This window comes from Peromyscus leucopus, chromosome 7, assembly GCF_004664715.2.
Source record: "Peromyscus leucopus breed LL Stock chromosome 7, UCI_PerLeu_2.1, whole genome shotgun sequence".
Classification (NCBI taxonomy): domain Eukaryota; kingdom Metazoa; phylum Chordata; class Mammalia; order Rodentia; family Cricetidae; genus Peromyscus; species Peromyscus leucopus.
In genome coordinates, this window is record NC_051069.1 from 90,769,029 (window position 1) to 90,787,445 (window position 18,417).

At 48.4% G+C, this 18,417-nt stretch overlaps 1 protein-coding gene across 1 annotated transcript in view; it reads right to left on the reverse strand.

Annotated features, from left to right (window-relative positions):
- The window catches only part of Ephb1 (EPH receptor B1), a 448,050-nt gene that overhangs the window by 294,623 nt on the left and 135,010 nt on the right, over positions 1 to 18,417 (reverse strand). The gene's annotated exons all lie outside the window — the stretch shown is intronic.

Below are 18,417 nucleotides of genomic sequence, written 5' to 3' on the forward strand. Positions count from 1 at the left end.
TGAGCTCCTTGAGGACATGAAATTGTGTTTTGACTCATTCATTAGTTCATGTCAACAAGAAACATCATTCTATGCATGGAATTTCACACTACTGGGGACATGCAACAACAGTGTTTTACCTGGGAATGTCTAGGACCAATGAAATCCACAGGTCTTCTTGGTACTCAGTTCATTTTTATCCTAGATGATCTCATCCATATACAAGGATTCCGTTGCTATGGAGTAGATCATCAGTTTCTCTGCTCCCCAGGGCTCAGCCTTGTGTAACAGGCTGCCTGCTGGACATTACCTGCAGATACTTGGAACTCACCTTGCTCTCTGCAACACCATGTCCACACAGTGCCAAATTCCCTACGCCTAGGAGGAACTCTGTGCTTTTCTTTCTCCATTGGTGTCATTTCTGTTTGTCACAGGGGATTAATTACCAAATCTTTCTTCTGTTCTCTCCTCTGTGGTGCCTCTATCCAGTGTTCTCTTCCTTTCCCCTTTCTGCCATTGACTCTTCTCTCCCCTCCCAATGACTCTCCCACTCACTCTTTTTAATTCTTCTGACCCTAGGAATCTTCTAGAACACAAATCCATCTCCTCCATCGCCATACCTATAAAGGGTTGGAACAGTGCTGGGTGCCTCATTATGCTCCTAGTGCTCAGCTCTCAAAAAAAAAAAAAAAATGCTAGATTGGTGCCATGAAAGCTACCAAAGGAAGCAACCAACAGTCCTACATGTAAAACCTGTGAACCAAAACAATGACCAGCATGGCATGATAACCCTCAGAGTTCAGTAGTGGCATCCATACCTAGGCGGTAATCAACAGTTTTCTAATTGAACTTAAGGCCCTGCTCATCGAGAGGGAACTTGTGCCTGGTATTAGAAACCTAGCCAACCACCCAGGGCAAATGAAGTCATAGATCTTGGAGGAGAGCCTACAACTACTACTAAACCAGTATAATCCCTAACGACATTCTAAATATTTACCTTTGCACCCACAGATAAACGTAGCCCCAACCCCTCATTAAGGAAACTCCTTTTATAACAGGGGGAGACCATTACAGGAAACCACAATCAATGAAAAATTCGGAGTTGTGGAGCCCAGTCCCAGCTGGCATATTTAGGACACAACTCCCCAAACTCAGCGGTCACTGTAGAAGAGGAGGCAGAAAGACTGTAAGAGTGAGCGAGAAGAACAAGAAGCTTGCTTTGAGACTGTGTCTCCTAGACAGGTCAGAAATCATACCATTAAGTCCCACCATCGTGTCTGTCTAAATGTGACATGAACGAGGAAGACACCAACAGCCACACTAATGTGGAAGGGGGATAGCTCATGGAGCCTCAGCCCTCAACAAAGAACTACAGTCAACTAAGAAATGCTGCAAGCGGGAGAAATAGTCTTCCCCACGGAAGAGCATGCCAATTGGTTATCCAACACCAAATGGTCGGTCCTGAAAAAACATGTACATACAAGTAACATTATATGGACTGAGCAGATCAACAAAGGAAAGGGGCATGAATTTGAAAGTGAGCAAGGGGGTAAGTGCACAGGAGGGCTTGGAGGGGGGGGGCATGATGTAATAATCTCAAACAATGAAAGAATTATTTTAAAAGATGCTGGAGGCCAGAGGCGATGAGTGAAGCTCTACTGTTTCTGCCTCCTTGGCCACTGGTCCTGCACTGGGATTTACTACAGTGCTCTATAAGGAGAAGAAGAAATAATCCACCTTGCACATCACACAGACAGGCTAGCAACAGCCTTTCAAAGGGCACTATTATTGATGCAAATAGCCCATCTGTCCTTGAGATAAGCATAATAAAGAAAACAATGACACCCATTAGAAAATACTTGCTCAGGCTTTTGGACTATGACTTTGATGAATGGGAATGGCACCTTCAGGTACCTCCAAGCTCTAGGTTTGCTAGACCTACTTACTGGAAGTCAGAGCTGGTCTGTTGCTCTGAAGGGGCTTCCAGGTATCTACAGATACTTGAACAGTGAACACTGACTACTTGCTGTCAGGCTGATTGTGTGTGTGTGTGTGTGTGTGTGTGTGTGTGTGTGTGTGTGTGTGAAGTGACATAAAAACTCATATATATGTATGAACCTCTCCACTTTCAAGACCACTATCATGAGCTCTTCCCACCAGGCTATCTATACTGTCTTTTACAACAGTCTCCAGACACTGATATCTACAAGAGTGGCTTTGGGTTAGAAACATGCAAAGGTCAATTGTAGTCAGTTTTGATAGATGAAGTTGATGACCAGACTAAGCAATAATATTTATTGGTCAAAGATGAAGAATCCAGTGAAGTTCAGAGATCTGGGCCATTTCAACATGATCTCTAAGACAATCCTAACCTAAAAAGCATGAGGAGCTCTACAAGGACTTGATAGTTAGCCCTTCCCTGGAGTATTATAATGCCTCTCCCTCACTCCCAGAATTCTCACTGACCACCATGATGCCACAACCTAATAACCTCCATAAGCCATGTTTGAAAGGCTTGCTGGGAAGGCTCACCTCCTCTGGACACTTTTACTTAAGATAGGGGCAGAAACAATTGAAATTTGGGCTGGAGATTTGGCTAGTTATTAAAGTGCTTGTTGCACAGCCCAAGTACCTGAGTTTGGCTCCCCAGCAAGCATAAAAAATCAAGTATGCCTATACACACCTGAAATTCAAAGCTAGGGAGGCAAAGGTGGTTCCCAGGTTCAATAAGAGACCCTGTCTTGCCGGGCGGTGGTGGCACACGCCTTTAATCTCAGCACTCGGGAGGCAGAGCCAGGTGGATCTCTGTGAGTTCGAGGCCAGCCTGGTCTACAGAGCGAGATCCAGGAAAGGCGCAAAGTTACACAGAGAAACCCTGTCTCGAAAAATCAAAAAAAAAAAAAAAAAAAGAGACCCTGTCTCAAAACATAAGGTGACTTGGGATTGAGCAAGACACTTAATGTTGGCCACTGGCTTCTATACACCTGTGCTCACATACATACTTGGGCACCTACATGCATCTACATACATTCACATGATCACTTCTCTCTCTCTCTCTCTCTCTCTCTCTCTCTCTCTCTCTCTCTCTCTCTCTCTCACACACACACACACACACACACACAATTATTAAAATCAGCTTTTCTGCCTCTGTTAGTCTGACAAGATCTCAGCTACTCTAACCTGTCTCGTGCCCTACATGAATGATCATGGGTGAGAAAGACTGAAGAATCTACTCCTTCCCCCAAACAATGTTTGAGGTATTGGTGACACGGCCAGAAACAGACAAATTTGCAGCACCTGTGGACCTTACACTGTAACACAGTGAACCAGAAAGTGAACAAACAAGACAAATGTGAAGTTAGCTGTGTAGCTACTTCCTCTAAATGGGAACTCTCCTTCCTGGAGGAAGGAAAAAGGCTCATAAGACCCAGGATGCTAAGAAGCTTGGAATCCGGGAAGCCCAGAAAGCTCCAAGACTCCCGAGGCTCTTTCCCAGGCTTATATAAGCAGTAGAGACCTGCTGGGGGAGAACTTGGGCGGAGCTGCCTGCTGTATCGGAGCTCCAGAGGTATAGCATGGGTGAGTTGTCACCCAAGGTAATAAGGGCTTTTAATGACACAGCTGTTATAGATTCACTCGCTCAGCTGCAACTCTGCATTCATTTTCTTGTAAGTAATCCCCATGAATTTATTAGTTCACCATACTGGAACTGACTGGGTGGAATTGGTTTTGCTTGTTGTTGTTGTTGATTATTTATTTTGTTTGTTTGTCTTGGGGTAGAGTCTATCATTGGTGTCCTATCTGAGGTGAATAGATTTTTTTTTTTCAAATCTTTCTGTGGGAAGTTATGCAACAAAGTCATATAGTATTACAGGCTGCTAGAGAGTACAGAGCCCGTGGGAAGATAAGCGATGACAGCCAGTGAGTGGGGTGACTGAAACGGGCTTCTGAAATTTGAATGACGCCTACCAGCCAGGCTTGGGGGGGGGTCCATTCCAAACACAAGAACAAGTGCCCAGGATAAGTAGCCTGGTACATGCTATTAAAAACCAGAACAGTAGTATGGCTATAAGAACACAGAGTCAGGAATAACAGAAGGAGATGGGGATGGGAGGTGGCCAGGTGGCCTCACCTCTGCTAACTGCAGTCTTGTGACCATAGACAACGTTCTGCCTTCAGTTTCTTCACCTGCAAAATACTATTTTCCTTGCAGGGTGTGGTGAGGCCTCAAAGGTCACGGAAGTAACTCTTGTAGAGTCTTCAGCAACTACCACTTACTGCCTACCAGCAATTACTGTTGCTAGTCCGATGTCCATCATTACTGTGTTAACCTCAAGACCTGCCTCTAGTTGAGTCAACAGGGTGTGGAAGCCATCTTGATCGTAGATAAACTATCCTACCCTGGGCCCAGCAGAGTGTAAGGACTAAACGTCCAAACTCCCTCTCCGCACAGACCCAGGGAGACAACCAGCAGCCCTTCCCTTCTCTGACAGGTTTCCCAGGCTTCCTCTCAGTCTACTTCAGCATTGACCATCTTCCTTCAATCAGGCTTTCAGTGGGTCTCTGTCACCCACCAGCTCAGATCACAGAAGATAAAACTGGACACAGCTCAGAGGCTCTGGGTCCACTCTGCAGTCTGTAATTGGGCATCACCTGCTGTGAGGGGAAGCCGCTATGTCACCAGAAACTGTGGCCACTGTGCCCTGTGGGACAATAATGGAAATGTGATGGCCTTGCCCAATCAGGGGAGATGGCTGCCTCTCTGCCCATGGCTCCAGCAGTGTTCAACTTCATCAAGCACAGAGGAGCCCACAGATTCATTAGGGCAGCAGATGGGCCAGAGACACTACCATCAAGTTTCTCACCAATCAGTGTGGACTCCAGGAAAGAAGCTCCAGCGTAGACAGTAGGTTAAGCCTGAAAGAGCTAGGAGATTAGACAAGCTAGAAGGCTAATGAAAATGTAAAAGGCGGTCCTTGGGGCATAAACTCCTACATGCCCAGAGGGACCTATCATTTAGCACACCAACCAACCAAGGCAACATTTCCCCAATGGCTCCCCTGCGGGCCTAAGCACCAGCTCACCTCCCAATATGCTTAATTTACCTCCCAGATGTGCTGGGTGGGAAGGATATGAATGCCCCCCCTCACACATCACCACAGCTCATGCAGTGTGAAAAGAAGGGTGTCTCACAGAACATTGTTTCTCTATGGCCAGCATCTTGAAAGAACTTCACATTGCCTATTGTGGGGCACAAAACAGGATTCTCTGGACCCCAGATTCGTAGCATGGATACACTCTCTGAAGTGCATAAGAGTTTCTAAGGAGTAAGGCGGCATAATTAGAATATGAAGAACATGCACATGATGCTACCCAATATGGCCTCTAAATTTTAGTCTGAAAGCAAAACTCCACAAGATCCATTTGAAGCACATGCCCCACCTCCACTCACAGCTGCCTCTGCCTCTGCCTCCTCATGTCCTCTCTAACAGCATTTAATGCTGTATGACTTCGCCATACGAGGTTTCCAGGGGGTGACATGAACAAATGTCTGTTCACTCCAGATGGGGCCCTTCTACCCAAGTCCAGCTTGGCGAAGCAATGAGTTGACTGGACCACTTACAGACATATGAGTGAGGGGGTTAAAGGAACACGGATGTGTCACCCCACTATTGGATGGTGTAGAAATGGGGAGGTGAGAGAGAAGGTCCCAAGTGAGTATACCTGATACCTACCGAAAGGCAGCATTTGTGTTTCCTAAACAAGCTTGGCGCGGAGGCACTGTCCAACAGGAAACAAAGGGAAATTCCCCACAGCGAGTACCTAGTACTTGCCCAGAAAACCAGGATACCAGTGTGGCTCCAAGAGCAAAGAGTCAGGAAGACTGGAAGGAGATGAGGCTGGGAGGTGGCCAACTGAGACCTGCCTGTGGTCCTGCCCATTCCAGAACCAGATCACTAGGTGGTTAGCACAGCGGGAAGTTCACCAGCTCTGAGCTCAGCCAGACACTGCTGGTTGACCAGAGGCAACTCTTTAAACCTCTCCAAACCAGTTTCCTCCCTTGCAGCACAGATAAGCTAAAAGTACCTAGTCTGCAAGATGACTGAGGATTATACAGGATTTATAGCTGGCGTGCTTAAAAACCCAAGTCACAGTCTTTGGGGACTCTGGTGAGACCGGCGTGGTGGGCTTGGTGCTCTCTCGACAATGTATGGTCTGCAGCTCTCTCCTGACTACCTGGCTGTCTCTCCTCAGGCTTCCCCTTTCATCGCCCTCATATGTGTGTGGGCACATGTGTGCATGTGTGTGGACCTAGGTGCATGTACAGTTGGGAGTGCTGGTCAGGGCCCTCCCTCACAGAGGGCAAGTGAGGACTGACTCCTTTTCCCTACTCTGGATTAGAGGGAGCTCTTTTCGCGGTTCAGGGACCCCATGCTATGGGAGCCACCACATTCCCAGAAGGCTCGAGGTCCAGCTGACAGGCTCCTTTATGTAGCCTGACACATTTCATACCCCAGGATCTGCCAGCACATCAGCAACAGCATTGACGCGGCAGGTCTGGGCCTCAGGAGGAGCATCTGGTCCACACACCCCCAGGCCACGGGAAGCTCCACCAGGCAGCAGCGTGGTGTACCAGGCCCTGCCTGGAGTGGGGTCCCTGGCCATTATGACAGCTGCTGCTGCTGTTGACACTGCCACAGTGACAAATTCATCCTTCTGACAGGATCCTTTTAAATAATTCACAGGGAGCTGGGGATTAAGACACTGTTTCTCTCTGTCTCTGTTGAGATTCAAAATACCTCCAACTGGGGGGATTTAAAGAGAATATAATGGCCTGGCCCTCTAGGATCTACCCTCCCCCTTTCCTCCCCTTTCCCATTTCCCAAACTCATCCCCCACCCCACCAGCTAGCCCCATAACAAGAAGGTCCAGAAAACAAGAAAGAAAGAAAGAAAAAAAAAAAAAAAAAGGGAGGGAGCCAGTGCTTGGTTGGTCACTATGGCAACGGTGGCAGGGTATTCAGCTACTATTATCCCAGTACCTCACACATGTGATTATCTTAAGCTGTCTATTGAATGCGGTTCGCACTGCTGCCCAACACGGCCTTGTTCGACAAGGCAGGGGCGGGAGCTGCAGGCCCCAGGCCCCAGCTGCCTAATAGAGCTTGGCTCAGCCCCTGGTGCCACTGATGGAGGGCACAGAGTTAGCCCTAGAGAGACTAGTGGCATTTTCCTTCAGCTTGGGGGATTGCTGCTCAGAATGCCTAGCAGAAGCCAACCTGAAGCTGGTCCATCATACTGGGTCATAGGCTGAGAAAACGGGCTTCTCATCCTGTGAGCTCACGGCATATGGGCCATGCTGGCTATAGCTAGCTGGAACCATCCTGGCGACAAGAGAGCCAGCCGTGGAAGGAAGGAGGGGCTCTTGGCTTCATTCCCATTCTCAGAGTCCAAGTGAACTAAGTCTGGCCTGGGAAGAAGGATGTCTCCCCTCCAGTCTGCTGCCCCCTCCCCCCGAACTGGATGGGAATGTGGCCACCTCCTATAACCTGCTTTGAGGGAGTATGTTTTTCCTGTGGCTGCTGGAACTTGGTGCCAGCATGCCTGTGGAGGACTCTGATGCCTACTGAGAAAAATGACCTCATTCCTTTGCTTCCTGGACTTGGCTTTGGATCACTTCTAGACTAAGGTGCCTTGATCCACAAGCATTCCTTGAATGACAAGATCACTCATCAAACACCACTGAAGACATTCTACCTTTTCCAGGGTCTCTTTGAAAATTCAGATCCCAGGTTGAGCCCATTACTTCAGATATTCTCAGTCGAGCACCATGCAGTGCATAGTGGCACACCAGCATCATCCATGGCTTGCACTTAGGCCACTCTAAATGTCTAAGATCAGCCTGGTCTTTCCTCCACCTGCAGCTCCATGCAGATGTGACACAAACAATTCCTAGAAACTTTAAGATTGCCCAGTGTGTCACCCCTGGCTCGCTGTTGCACAATGAATTAATTGTCTATACCTAAATGCAAACACAATCCATTATCATTGGTCACGTAGGAATCAAAGCAGAGCTCTCAGTCAGCAAGCCAAGTCTGAAACCTTCCTCTAACCTCACATCGACTGCTCTGTCCTTTGTGACACCAGGACATGGTTGAGGCTTCCTTGTCCATCATGATGATTCAGGGCCAAGTGCATGGAGATGAAGATGTGCCAAACTGGGGCATAGAGAGAGTGGGGAAGGAAGGAGGGAGGAAGGGGGAGGGAGGGAGAGAGAGAGGGAGGGAGGGAGGGAGGGAAGGAGAAAGAGAGAGAGAGAGAGAGAGAGAGAGAGAGAGAGAGAGAGAGAGCTCTAAAGCAGGAGGAACTAATTGAACAGAACCAACACCAAAACCACCAGATAGAACAAAGTGGCTCACTGAGGTCCCCTCACAGCCTTCCTTTTCTGAGTGTCCTCACTTCTGAATGATTACCAAGGCTTAGGGGATGGGAACAGACCCATGAAAGACCCTGGATCACTGCCTAGATCCCACCATCTCCAGACAACACCTGTATCTTCTTGGATTTCTGGTCAGGCTCACATCCATGATGAGTGAGGCTTCCCACTTCATGTTCCCCCTAGACTTACTATCTTCTGCCCCTAAACCTTCATATCACAAATCACCTGCTCCAGCTGCCCCTTTCAAGTTTGAAAAAAAAAAAAAAAAGGACAAGTACCACTCTCTAGGTGCACTTATGGTTGCAGCCAATCTCCTGTCTCCCTTTGTAGAGTGTTAGGAAACATTGGCCTCTGCTCAATGCCTACCTGCCCTCTGGTTCCTCAAGCATCTCTGGTCCCCTCTTCATACAGTGGAACACAGACAGTGGAACAAGAGTGAGCTCTGGGGTCAGATAGGCCTGGGGTCAGTCTCAGTGCTGTGACTTTGAGTAATGACTCTGATATTTAAGGACACCACTGAAAAATGGACGAAATGTCACCTACCCTCTGGGTCCTGGTGAGAGTCAGTGAAGTGATACATGTCGTCCTGGAACCTGGTATACCAGGCCAGTGTTTAACTGAAGGTGACCAGTAGTGGTAGAAGTGAATAGAAACCCTGCTACCAATAGCAGGCTGTGTCCTCTGGCCTTCATTCAAGAGAAATGGCCTAGTAGAAAGGCTGAAGCGTTTCTCGTTCCCACCCAAGCTGAGGCCCTCTAAAGAGAGTCAGTGCTGCCAAGCGCACAGTATCACCCTCAGCTTTGTGGTTTACGAAAAAGGTAAACAAAATTAAATCCTTCCGTCACTCCGTAAATAAACTCTTATATCTCTCATGTCACAAATGTAGAATATGGGCCCAGAGAAGTTAAAGACCTTAGCAGAAAACGATCCCAGAACATCAGCTTCCAAATCCTGGGCTTGCTCCTTTATAAACACAGTGGGTGAATAGGAAAACCAAGCTTCACGGGGAGCTGCCCTGTTTCTGCAGAGACTCATCCTTCCTAGGGCCGGGCACAGAGTCTTCACTTCCTTCCGATGACCTTGACATTCCCTTCTTCACCTGTTTCCTCCTGAGCATCTCTCAAGCCATGTGTGAGGCAGGGGTGGGGGGTATTACATATGCATGCTTGTGTGTGTGTACACATGCATATGTATGTGCATGTGTGTAGCGGCCAGAGGTTGACACTGAGTGCCTTCCTCAACTGTTCTCCACCCTATCTATCAAGAGAGGAGCCCTCTCAAAATCTGGAGCTCACTGATTGGGTGGGCCAGCAAGCCATGTCGGAATCCCTGTGGTATCCCTTGTGGCATCCCTTGTGGGTATCCTTCTCAGCACTAGGCTTACAGGTGCATGGCAAGTCTAACTTTTTGTGTGGATGCTCCAGAGCTGAACTCACACCCTCCTGTTTGTGCCTCGGGACTTTGCTAGCTGAGCTATTCTCCTGGCCTCTTTGACAACTTCCTAACTCAGTCTCACCTTCTTCGAACGTTCTGCCCTTCACTCAGGCTGTGAGATCAGGCTGGAAGAGCTGATCCAGTCTGCTCCATTTGGGTGCCAAGCTTCAGGAACCCTGCTTTCTGTCGCTGTCCCAAAAGCCCCTTAATGCAGGAAGAGCTGTCAATCTGGCCCCAGGCTAACATGCCATTTGCAGAAGAATTTCAGGGCTGGGACAACTTTCCTATGGAGAGGTTGAGAGAAGACAAGACCCCCATCTGTCCTAGTCAACATGGGTTACATCTATTAGGGTGCAAATGAGCCAGATGTGGCCTGGGAAAGGGACACACAGACCCGCCTGCCTGTGTATTCCAACCTGAGTTGGAACCTGACTGTCATGGGTGAGCCACTCAGGAGACTGCTTCTTTCTGGGACCATGTCTTCTTCAAAAAGGGAGAGGTGGGTTTTTTAGGTGACCTCTGGAGTTTGGGAACAGACCTAATAGGCTGATAAATGAGTTTGTGAGTCATTTCTAAGGGACAGAAAGGAAATTAGTGTGACGTCAAGATTCTGGAAGGCACAACTCCCAATGTCCCCCTTAATCCAGTAAACTAGATATAAGGCTCTCTCAACCCCCTTACCCCCACACACCCCCACAAGACATCCACACACACATACACAGAGAGAGAGAGGAGAGGAGAGTCAACCCAACTCTCCTCCCCTGAGGCTCCATCTAGTGCCCACCAACCTGCCTGCCTCACCAGGCCTCTTGGCCTCTTCCTTAGATTCGGAATCTCCTGGCCCACCCTCCATCTCCTGCAGGAGGCCCTACCTCCCGCCTCTAGTCCTGAGCCCCCCATGCCTCTGTCTATCACTGTCTCTGTCAGGCAGGTGATTTTAAACTTCCATTCCTAAAAGACGCATATTATATAAAAAATGTTTTAAGTGCCTTGGGTGTTTTGCTCCTCATTGCTTCATAAAAGTGACATTAATAGCCAGGGAAGAGCTCGGCTGAGTGCAATTAGGGAGGATGTTTCAGGTATGAAAGCTGTTTTGAGCCTGCTAATGTTTCCTAATTACAGGCCTTTTGGTAGAGAGAGAAAAAGATAAAGAGTGGGTGGGAGACCTAGGGTGGGGAGCTCTGCCTTAGCTCAGTGGTTTACCTGAAGAGGGAAGGGGAGGGGGGAGGAGGAGGGAGAGATCAGAGGGTCAGAGGCCACCAGCAGGAGGGCTGGCTCCTCTTGGCTGAGAAAGCCATACTAATTCCTGGGTAAGCGCTAAAGGAAGGATTCCATTCATGGCTCATACTGTGAGAAAAAATAAAACCTTTTACACACTGCACCTGAATTCCTGGACCTCATGGGCAACTCGGCTCCAGCCTTCCACAATTCACATCTGCGGTCTGTCCTAAGCAGGCATCTCATTAGTTGTGCCAGAGAGGATCAGCCTACCAGAGGTTAAAGGGCAGAGGTTAAAGGGCAGCGGGGACACCTTTTAGCCATGTGATCTAAGGAAGTGTATCAGTGTCTCCTCATTTTAGTTTCCTTGGCAGCAACATGGAGCCTGGGAAATCCCAGGAGTTGGTCCATGCAGCCTCTTCTCCAGTGTTAGGCTTGCTGTTTGTTTTTTCATTTTTATTTACCATCTAATACTTTCTGGAACTTATACCCTGCTTCCCCCTGCAGAGCTCTTCCTCCTTCCCTGCAGTCCCTGGGCTTCCAAGGGGGCCTAGTTCAACACCAAGCAGACACAGGCTGTATGTGAGCAACAAGCACTCTGTCTGAGGGAGGGTACAGAATCCAAACCCAGCCACCCACCGAGGCCCAAGGAGAACAAAGGCCAGGGCTTTTGCTGGGGATCCAGCAACAGGTGTTTCCTCTTTCCTAGCAGAAAGATGGAAGACAATGTGAAAGGGCAGGAGCTGCTGCAGACACATTGGAGAAAGAGGAGCTGTAGCACCAGACCAATACCCAACACTGTGGGAGACGCAGCAAGAGAAAGAGTGGGGAGGAGATAGAAAAGAAAGAAAAAAGGGGACAGGTGTAGAGTAGGGTGTCAAGGGAAGTCAGCTCACCCCAAAGATCTAGACTGGCCCAACTTATAACCTCATGCCACCTGGACCATCCAAGCCATGAGCCGGGCTGCTTCCTCAAAGACTGGTTTGTACTTTTCTGTCACTGGCCACCAAAAGTCCTGACTAAGGCAAAGTGCACGTTGAGGGTAGCTACCAGTACCCAGCCACCAGGCTACATGCTCTCAGACCAGCACACAGTCTGAGAAAGCACAGCCGGCCCCACCCTCGGCCCTCCTGCTCCTGGCAGGACTCCAAAGTCAAATAGGGGAAGTTCCATTCACAAAACCCTTTCTCTCACCCGCAGTCAAATCTCACTTGGATCTACCCCTAACTCAGCTCAGGCGCTTCTGTCCTAATTAGCAGGATTGAGTCATCAAAGGAAGAGGAGAAAAAAACTCAGCCCTCCAGAGGGCTGATCATAGGCTAGTGCTTCCTAAGGCGGTGCCAAAGAAAACTTCATTACCCACTCCCTGTCCAGTGGGATGCTGTCCCTCCACAGAGCAAAGGAAGGGAGGGAGTCTGAAGAGCAGGCCCTGGTCTCCTGCAGACGGGGATCAGCCAAGTGGGAATGTGAGCAGCGATCTGATGTCCCGGCCTGGGGCCCAGGCTGCTGCTCCACAGGCTTGTCACTCAACAGGCCACAACAATCTGAACTGATTTTGTTTGGCCTCTGAAGAGAGAGACAGGCAGTTCCTGGAGTGGCTTTCTCTCCTGGGTACACTTTCCTCACTCCCAGGAGAGCCAGCTGGTAAGAGTACCTGGAGGACCTGAGGATGGAGACGTAGCCAGGGCTGCCGAGGGGCCCAGACAGTCCACACCTGGACACCCAGAAAATCCCTACACCTGCCTGCAGCTTGTGCAGAGAGTTAATGGTCAGATATAGACTTTCAGATAGAATTCTTTCCCTCCTCAGCATCTGGCTCCAGATGTTTAGCACTTATCAGTTCAATAATCCTCCCAGCACACCACAGAACTGCCTAGAGAGGCCTGGGCAAAACACATTTGACTTCATCTGTCCATACATAGACATATATATACACAAGCGCTTATATACACAGGCATCTACATACACACATAAATATGCATGAGAATCCAGATACATACACATACACTGATACATGTATAGAAATGTAAAGGCATATAAATGTACATACATACCCACATAAATATGCACATATACACAGATATACACACATAGATGTATACCCAGACACAAATACATACAAATATAAACGTATGTATACACACATACACATATATACATATAAATTATATACCCCCAATAGTCACAAATAGCTACATATATATACACATATATACAAACACACACATAAAATATACATACAAGTGTGTATATATGTATATGTATATGTATGTATATATACACACACACATACATACACACATGCTGATTACATACAGAGAGCACACAGGAGCCCTGTTCACTCAAACTGTGGGCTTGCCAGGCTTGATTATGGATCCCCTTTGCAATTTCTCTCTATTAAGCCTTGGTGAAGAATGGCTAGTATTAAAATAGTCAACTCCACATGCCACTGGCTGTGAAGGTGATTCTGAGAGGCAGTATAGATGCACATGGAGTCTGGAAGCCACAAAGCAGTCTTTGAAGATGAGAACTTCATAGATATTCACTCTTAGAGACTCACATCATAGACACAGGAACTGACACAAAAGCGGTCATCCATGGCTCAGGTGCAACAGTAGGTGAGCTGTGCCCAAGGTCTTTGAGAGTAAAGGGAGTTTGGGTTTGGATTTCCAACAAGGAAACTGAATATGCCTGGCTCTCAGAGGGACCCAGACTTGCCTCTAACCCATTACAGTCAGAGCTCGAAATGAAAGACACCTTCTGGGTGTCCATTCTCCTCCATCAGACTCATCTCAGAGGTAGTGCTATTTGCATTGCTAACTAGCTCTTTAATGACGGCTGGATACTGCAAGGCCTAGAACTAACTCTTTGTTGGGCTACAATGAACGTGCCCTGGGCATCTCTTAGTGTAGAGCCCTGGGTTACAGATGCAAAGAGGTATCACTTACTCAGCTGACAGACATTCCTGGTGCCTGTGCCCTGCTAGGCTGGCACCAGGGACATGGAACTAGAGCAGACTCATCCTCTGGGCCTTGAAAATGTGAACACATTATTTTCCTTTATGGCAGGCTGTGAGAGGCCAGTGTTGTGACCTCTGAGCCACAGTGGGAGGAGGACCCAGGGGGGTCCCGGAGGGGATGGAGTAGAGCTGATATATGCAGGGCACAGGGTCGTGGAGGAAGGCAAGAACGGAAAGGGCCAGGCAGCACCTACAAACAGGACTGGAGAGGAATGTGCATCCATGAAGGCCACCATTTACAGTGTAGTGATTACCCCAGACTCTCTGAACTCACCACTGCCTGGAAGTCCTACACTGTGCAGGGCTGACAGGACAAGCATGGACCCAGCCTAGGAAGGGGCTTCCTGGAGAACTACACTGGGATGTCCTCACATGGGAACTCAGCACCTCCCTGGCTTTGTCTATTTATGTGATTTTTACCCTTTGTCTCTGTTTACCAGGAAGCATGTGATTTTGATTAAACCAAGAGGCTTACGTTGAAGGCGAGTGTTTAATTACCAAGCAGGAGTTTGAATTTTGGCATAAATATGTTCTGATTTTGACATGTAATTATTACAGTCAGCTTTCTAACAACAGAGCTGAAAACGGCTTGTGGGCTAGGTACGGGTGCTGAGCCAAGCCCAAGGCTGTTCTCAAGTAGAACAGCAGAGGTACACAGATAGCCACATAAACCAAAGAGTCTCTCAGACTCGCCCTGTGGAGCCCAACAAGCCGCCCATGTGCTGTGGACAGCATCCACCACAGTGCCAGCTGCCTCCCTTCTTGGGATGAACAAGTGGTTCCCTTTTAAGACAGAGCAAACCGAACTCAAAGCTCCCTCCAGGCTCACATAATGGTACCACCCAGTTGCCTTCTTCAGTTTGATTAACTGATGGCTTACTGACTGTACAGAGATAATTCAAGGCCTGTGTCCACTATCTTTTCCACTGGGTCCTAAGCAGACATGAACAACCTACCATGTCTTTTTAGCTTCTCAGGTGACCTAAGCTCCTCTGGGTCTGAAGTTTATTTTCTGCTCCAGCCCTAAACTGGGACCTCTTATCCCCTCTGAAGGCTGTGCCTTAAATCCTACCCTGACATAAGGCCACAGCTTCTGGGTCCCCTCTAGCTTCAGATGTGCCTATGCACCTGGTTTACAGCCTCACCAGGACTCCGTCTGGTCACAACAGTCAGTTCATAAGATGCCAATGGCCTCTCCTCTACCCGTCAATCCCCTCTAACCGTCAATCCCCTCTAACCGTCAATCTCACCATTACATCTGCACAATGTGACTCTGGGTACATCCACTGCCATATCTCCTCCAGGCAGATTCAGGCAGGTGACAGAGACCCTGTAGACTAGACCAACACATATGCATGGACAGCCTTCACTCACAGCTTGGCCCTAGCCTCAGCCACATTCCTTCTGAGCTTGCCTGGCCTCTCTCCAATGGTCAGTAGCAGTTGGTGTAAATGCTCTCCACGATCTAAATTTTCACACCTCAATACTCTCCAGCTTCACTGTCTAAAACCTCAGTCCCAATCCCAGGCAGAAGGTATGAAGTTGAGACACAACTTATTTCATGGCTTCCTTCACTAACTTAGAGAACACAGACCTTTCCAGATACCTTGAACTCTATCTTTGGATTTTAGCAGGATAGGAATTGCTTTCCCCAAAGGCAAATGTGTCCCGGTCTCTCTGGTCTCCATGTCCCACACTGTCTTCACCCCCTTCATTGCCACACTCTCGCTCACTTTAGTTCCTTCTGACTTAGACTGTTTAATCGCTGCTTCCTGCCTCCTACCCTGGTTCCCTCTGAAACCATCCATGTAGGTCAGCAACAGGGTCCTTGGGGCTGCACACAGGAGGTATGTTTCATACCCAGCAGCCTTTGCCTCTCTTGCCTCCTGACACACCCTCCCCTCCGTGTCAATGAAAGGATCCTCTTGGCTTCCTCCCACTTCCCAGGTCACTCCTAGTCTCATCTTTCTGCATCTGACCTTTCAGTGTAGCTACACAGCCAGAGGACTCAACTGTTCTGCCAGGGACACTGGAGCCACATCATGGGCTCCCACCTCACTGAGCAGAGCCCTTCAAAGAAGCCTACTACCACAACATCAAATGTACCTGCCTGTGGGTGCCCCAGAGGCACAGCTAAACCTGCCTCTTCCCACGCAGTGTGCTCTTCCTTTTGTGTCCTTCATCTCCAAGGATGGTGTCATTAACACTTGTACAATCAGAAACTTCCAACAAATATACATTAGGTCCATTTGTGGGGCAGATGTAGTTCCTGATGGTGGGAAAATACACCAGGTTCTGTGCCCTGGAGGTCATGGTACAGCTAGAAAGCAGGGTGATAAGGTAGAAGGGAATAAAACAGTAACTTAGAGATGTAAATGTTGCCATGGTGTTGGGTATCACTGCCAAAATGTCCCTGACACCTAGAAGACCCATGATGGAGCAGGGAAGGAACAACAGAGCTGGTACACAGAGATGGTGTCCCTGAGGGTGGGACAAGTGAACAGAGGAGGGACTATGATAAAAGAGTCAAGGATTGTTTCTGATCTCACACTTTTGCTGTGCACTAAGGTGATTGTAAGCCTATGTGGGGGGGGGGAAGGGAAAGGGAGTAAGTTCTACATGTGCTATGCTCAGACAGATGGTCGCTGAGAACCAAGGTAAGGTGCAAAGTTGGATATGGAAACCACTGATGAGTTACCAGCATTGGCAGCCTCTCCTCTACTCAGGACAATAACAAACAGAGGAGAGAAGGAGCACAGAACGGAAGCCTAGTCTTTAAGATAGCCCCCTCAACCCAGGCCAAGGACCAGCCTGAGTATCCCACTGGTTGCTCTAAACCAGACAGACTCAGCAGGTTCTGGGAGCATCAGTTGACTACTTATCTGGCTGTAGGATCCCTATAAGAAATGTTGTGCCACATCAGGAACCAGTGTGAAGGGCAGACTGTGAGGAGCCAGGCAGCTGTCATCTCTAAAGGGCATCACTTGACTTTGAATGTCTCCCTCAAGGAACAGCTTCCTTGGGAAAGATGGAATGTTTAAGAAGACAGAAGTTATGTACAAGAAGAAAGAGAAAGAAAAGCAAATCAAGGAGGATAGCTACAAATCATATACGTTCCTTATAAAGACATGCAAGCTAGCCAACAATAATGAGATTGTGAAGGGAACAAGCTTAGAACATTCAGGCATCTTAGACTGGTCATCTCACCAGTTTGCTGTGAAGTCCCAGGTAGAGTGGGCTGGTTTCCCCTGGTTGCCTACAGTATTTCCAGCAGTATTTGAACCTGTCCAGTTGGGTCCTTTGCTAGGTCCTAACTCACTGTTTTGGGGGCTGCTAACGTCATCCTGACCCAAGGCATGGTACTTACACTTGCTAATGCAACCTGAAAATGCAGGGGTTGGGGTGGTGGGGGGAGTAAGAGTCCTGGGGCGTACACATTGAGAGCACCACTGACCTACCACCAAGGAGGTCTTAGGATAAGGTGAGGCCCTATTGTGCTGAAGATCCATTATGGAACATACATGTTACCAAACACAGAAACAAAGAAAGTCAAGGGCAGGTGAGGAAACCTAGGGCCACCCTGCTCTACCTGACTTCACTCCTTGAATGGGAAGAAAAGCCTACCCATCCCCCTGCACTCTCCCTTTGTCATCAAGCCCCAGAGCCAGCCAATCACTGTGCGGGACATGTGAGCATCTTCTCTATCCCCTTTATCTCACTGTGGTCCATCATTGCTGACTCCCCCTTCTTCACTCTTCTCAAAGGGCTCTGTGACTAGAGCTTTTAAATCTGATTCTCCTGATGCACCCAAGGCAGCTGAAGGAGCCTCTTCCATGCCTTTCTTCCAGCAGTTCTTCACAGTCCTATCAGCAGGGTGACCCTTTTATTCTGTGGCCCAGATCTCTCCATCTCCTGGAAGATTAAAAACTCAAGGACCTTCTGACTGAGCTGTGCTCTAATCTGCCCCAACTCATCCTGACGCTTTCCCCACACCTCCATGTTCTACACACAGACTTGTGCCTCATGACTTTTCATGACCCACCATTTGACCAGCTGTCCCTCCTACCTGGAACGTCTTCCCCAACACTCCATGCCCTGCTTGTCAAACTTCACCCCCTACCCAATCCAGCTCACATGAACCTTCTTTGGGAAGACTTCTTGCCCCCCTCTGGTTCCTCATTTCTAACTCTGTGCCATATGTATCCATTGATCTCTCCAGTGTGACAATGAAGAGATGTACCCTAACTTACCCATGAACATGGTTGGCTTTCACAGGAGACCATGAGCATCACAAAGCTGTTCATCATATCTATAGTATCTGGCCAGGT